Genomic DNA, 5,785 nt, shown 5'->3' with positions numbered 1-5,785 from the left:
ATGTGTGAGTGTTCTGTGTATGCGTGAGTGTTCTGTGTATGTGTGAGGGTTCTGTGTATGTGTGAGTGTTCTGTGTATGTGTGAGTGTTCTGTGTATGCGTGAGTGTTCTGTGTGTGTGAGTGTTCTGTGTATGTGTGAGGGTTCTGTGTGTGTGTGAGTGTTCTGTGTATGTGTGAGTGTTCTGTGTATGTGTGAGGGTTCTGTGTGTGTGTGAGTGTTCTGTGTATGTGTGAGTGTTCTGTGTATGTGTGAGGGTTCTGTGTGTGTGTGAGTGTTCTGTGTATGTGTGAGTGTTCTGTGTATGTGTGAGGGTTCTGTGTGTGTGTGAGTGTTCTGTGTATGTGTGAGTGTTCTGTGTATGTGTGAGGGTTCTGTGTGTGTGTGAGTGTTATGTGTATGTGTGAGTGTTCTGTGTATGTGTGAGGGTTCTGTGTGTGTGTGAGTGTTCTGTGTATGTGTGAGGGTTCTGTGTGTGTGTGAGTGTTCTGTGTATGTGTGAGTGTTCTGTGTATGTGTGAGGGTTCTGTGTGTGTGAGTGTTCTGTGTATGTGTGAGTGTTCTGTGTATGTGTGAGTGTTCTGTGTGTATGAAAGTTCTGTGTATGTGTGAGTGTTTTGTGTATGTGTGAGTGTTCTGTGTGTGTGAGTGTTCTGTGTGTATGAAAGTTCTGTGTGAGTGTTCTGTGTATGTGTGAGTGTTCTGTGTATGTGTGAGTGTTCTGTGTATGTGTGAGGTGTTCTGTGTATGTGTGAGTGTTTTGTGTATGTGTGAGTGTTCTGTGTGTATGAAAGTTCTGTGTGAGTGTTCTGTGTATGTGTGAGTGTTCTGTGTATGCGTGAGTGTTCTGTGTATGTGTGAGTGTTCTGTGTGTGTGAGTGTTCTGTGTGTATGAAAGTTCTGTGTGAGTGTTCTGTGTATGTGTGAGTGTTCTGTGTATGCGTGAGTGTTCTGTGTATGTGTGAGTGTTCTGTGTGTGTATGAAAGTTCTGTGTATGTGTGAGTGTTTTGTGTATGTGTGAGTGTTCTGTGTATGCGTGAGTGTTCTGTGTATCTAAACTCACTGTGTCTATGTAAACAACCTAATGTTGTTGTTTTTTTTTACAGAAAAGCAGAAGCTTAAAAAGGCAATATCCGTCCTGAAAAAAATAATAGCACTGCGATTTTAACCTCATGACAACACTTTTAAATCTGTTTAAATTAAGTAAAGGTTGCACGTTGAATCACTTTTCCCTCTTGGTCCCTTGCTTTTGCTGTTTGGGTTTACTACAGTTGGATATATTAGAACTGCATGGCTAAACATTACATAAGAAAGCCATTGAAGGCCCCTGCTGACTGTGTGACATGCTGAGTGGTGTCCTCTGTTAACCCAAAGGCCTTTTATCTGACCACTATTCTTACTGATACCGGGGACATCGTTTGATGGTCAAGTCCTAAAAAGTTACAGTGTACAAAACCTTTCTGTTTACGTTTGATATCCTGTCTCATTATGAGAAAACACACACACACACACACACACACACACACACACACCCACACACATATTTTTCTAACCTCGGGTTACCTAAATGTGTGCGTGTGAGACAGAGACAGTTCAAGTTACTGCAACGACGTGGGTGGGGCACGAATCTGGTCAATTCAAATTTAAGTTAGTTCAAATACATTTATTTTCAATAATTTCTCAATAAACTGAAAAGGAGAAGTGATTTTATTTCAAACGTTTTTTTCCATTTTGGAATTTAACAAATTAAAATCACTTCATGAATTGACTGACTTCACAATTGGAATTGACCCCCCAACCGTGATATGAAAATGTCAGTGTTTGCAGCTGTTACACAGAAGCAGTTGGCCCATCGGAAGTTGTGGCTCGCTGCCCACGTCTTTACATGGGGGAAGAGAGGTCGTTGATTACGGAAACTCCCTGCATTGCTTCCTGTTGCGTGATAGATCTTACACAGACAGGACTGCCCCCACTTTATCCCGAACCCTCCTCCACTCCATTAACCCTCTCAATTCAAATCAACTGGCATTCCAACGCTGTGACTCACTCCTCTCTAGAATACAAAAAGATTCAAGGCGGTCCATTGGATAGAAACTGGAGAGGAAGAGAAGAGTTACACCCTCCTTCCTGGGGGAGGGGGAGGGGGGGGTGGGGGTGAGAGACAGCAGGGAGAGGAAGCCGATTAACAGAAAAGTTCCCCAGGAAGGAGGGTGTAAAGTATCTGAGAAGAAGTGTCTCAACTTGCATAAAGGGAGGGTGTGTGCAGAGAGATTAGTGGAGAGATTCCTATGTACTTTTGCACAACATGGGAGGAAATGCAGAGTTCTATGGAGGACTGATAATGACCATATATTCTCATACTGTCATGTATTGTTGAGTGTGAGAGTCATAATCCTAGTGTAAAAAGATAATATATATATATATATATATATATATATATACACTAATTCTCAGAATATTCATTATATGATTTTTCAGATCATTCAAATAGGAAATGAATCATCTTAAAGTTTTGCCAGATTTTCGGGTGGCATAGCTGGACAAGACCTTGTCAAGCGGGGGGGGGGGGGGGACGGACACGTGAGTTTGCAAAACAGAGGCTTTGAGATCCAGTCTTGGTTAAATCTGGTCAGGGAGGAAGTGATACTGGTAAGAAAGCAGTGTGATGTCTGTTACACTATAATACACAGTAGTGTGATGTCTGTTACACTATAATACACAGTAGTGTGATGTCTGTTACACTACAATACACAGTAGTGTGATGTCTGTTACACTACAATACACAGTAGTGTGATGTCTGTTACACTATAATACACAGTAGTGTGATGTCTGTTACACTATAATACACAGTAGTGTGATGTCTGTTACACTACAATACACAGTAGTGTGATGTCTGTTATACTACAATACACAGTAGTGTGATGTCTGTTACACTATAATACACAGTAGTGTGATGTCTGTTACACTACAATACACAGTAGTGTGAAGTCTGTTACACTACAATACACAGTAGTGTGATGTCTGTTACACTACAATACACAGTAGTGTGATGTCTGTTACACTACAATACACAGTAGTGTGCACTATAATACACAGTAGTGTGATGTCTGTTACACTATAATACACAGTAGTGTGTTGTCTGTTACACTGTAATACACAGTAGTGTGATGTCTGTTACACTACAATACACAGTAGTGTGATGTCTGTTACACTATAATACACAGTAGTGTGATGTCTGTTACACTATAATACACAGTAGTGTGATGTCTGTTACACTACAATACACAGTAGTGTGTTGTCTGTTACACTACAATACACAGTAGTGTGATGTCTGTTACACTATAATACACAGTAGTGTGTTGTCTGTTACACTATAATACACAGTAGTGTGATGTCTGTTACACTACAATACACAGTAGTGTGTTGTCTGTTACACTACAATACACAGTAGTGTGATGTCTGTTACACTATAATACACAGTAGTGTGCACTATAATACACAGTAGTGTGATGTCTGTTACACTATAATACACAGCAGTGTGATGTCTGTTACACTACAATACACAGTAGTGTGATGTCTGTTACACTATAATACACAGTAGTGTGATGTCTGTTACACTACAATACACAGTAGTGTGATGTCTGTTACACTATAATACACAGTAGTGTGATGTCTGTTACACTATAATACACAGTAGTGTGATGTCTGTTACACTACAATACACAGTAGTGTGTTGTCTGTTACACTACAATACACAGTAGTGTGTTGTCTGTTACACTACAATACACAGCAGTGTGATGTCTGTTACACTACAATACACAGCAGTGTGATGTCTGTTACACTACAATACACAGCAGTGTGCACTATAATACACAGCAGGGTCTTTTACACAAATGTTGTTTTGTCACATTTTAAAACATTCAACATTAATGATGCATTTGACCACAATGGGGAGACAAGCAGTAACAGCGGCCCTAGGTAACACGATATCCTACTGCAGACAGTAACGGTATCCTACTGCAGACAGTAACCGTGGCCCTAGGTAACACGATATCCTACTGCAGACAGTAACGGTATCCTACTGCAGACAGTAACCGTGGCCCTAGGTAACACGTTATCCTACTGCAGACAGTAACGGTATCCTACTGCAGACAGTAACCGTGGCCCTAGGTAACACGATATCCTACTGCAGACAGTAACCGTGGCCCTAGGTAACACAGTATCCTACTGCAGACAGTAACCGTGGCCCTAGGTAACACGGTATCCTACTGTAGACAGTAACGGTATCCTACTGCAGACCGTAACGGTGGCCCTAGGTAACACAGTATCCTACTGCAGACAGTAACAGTGGCCCTAGGTAACACGGTATCCTACTGTAGACAGTAACGGTATCCTACTGCAGACCGTAACGGTGGCCCTAGGTAACACGGTATCCTACTGCAGACAGTAACCGTGGCCCTAGGTAACACGGTATACTACTGCAGACAGTAACGTTGGCCCTAGGTAACACGGTATCCTACTGCAGACAGTAACAGTGGCCCTAGGTAACACGTATCCTACTGCAGACAGTAACGGTAGCCTAGCGCTAGGTAACACGGTATCCTACTGCAGACAGTAACCGTGGCCCTAGGTAACACGATATCCTACTGCAGACAGTAACTGTGGCCCTAGGTAACACATATCCTACTGCAGACAGTAAAGTTGGCCCTAGGTAACACGGTATCCTACTGCAGACAGTAACAGTGGCCCTAGGTAACACGGTATCCTACTGCAGACAGTAACAGTGGCCCTAGGTAACACGGTATCCTACTGCAGACAGTAACAGTGGCCCTAGGTAACACGGTATCCTACTGCAGACAGTAACAGTGGCCCTAGGTAACACGGTATCCTACTGCAGACAGTAACAGTGGCCATAGGTAACACAGTATCCTACTGCAGACAGTAACGGTATCCTACTGCAGACAGTAACGGTATCCTACTGCAGACAGTAACGTTGGCCCTAGGTAACACAGTATCCTACTGCAGACAGTAACGTTGGCCCTAGGTAACACAGTATCCTACTGCAGACAGTAACGTTGGCCCTAGGTAACACAGTATCCTACTGCAGACAGTAACAGTGGCCCTAGGTAACACGGTATCCTACTGCAGACAGTAACAGTGGCCCTAGGTAACACGGTATCCTACTGCAGACAGTAACAGTGGCCCTAGGTAACATGGTATCCTACTGCAGACAGTTACGTTGGCCCTAGGTAACACGGTAATCTGCTGCATCAAGTTTAGTTAGGCATGTTTGTCTGATTATAGTATCTAACAGAACACCATCCCTGATGTTGGATGTGGACTATTGTTCATATTGGACAGCAGGGACAGACAGGCCAGATTGTCTGGTCTAGTCAATAGGACTTGTGCAAAGTTGTGCAAAGTGACTTTAAAAAATATATATATAATAATAATAATAATAATAGGAGTGACAAGGAAAAAGAAATTGTTGAGAAAAAATGGTCTGGTAAACAATGGGCTTGTATGCTAGAAAATCCCTGTTGGGCTGCTTCCTGTATAGTTCATTATGGTATGAACAAAATGGTTTGTATAATGGTAGTGTGAGAATGCTATGTTAATATTTTATTAAAGGCAATAAGAATAGTTAATGTTGTGCCAAAGGTGTGTCACTTAATCAGATAATAAAATGGTCAATTATTGCTTCTTGACATTTCTGATGTTCATTCTTGAAATTGTTTGAGACGTGACTAAACCTTTTAGTTTGCAAGTCAGTCAAAGAAATTTGG

The sequence above is a fragment of the Oncorhynchus mykiss genome, chromosome 6, assembly GCF_057628025.1.
Source record: "Oncorhynchus mykiss isolate SJ-2025 chromosome 6, ASM5762802v1, whole genome shotgun sequence".
In the NCBI taxonomy this organism is placed as follows: Eukaryota; Metazoa; Chordata; class Actinopteri; order Salmoniformes; family Salmonidae; genus Oncorhynchus; species Oncorhynchus mykiss.
The sequence above is the reverse complement of the archived record's forward strand: the minus strand, read 5'-3'. Positions refer to the sequence as shown.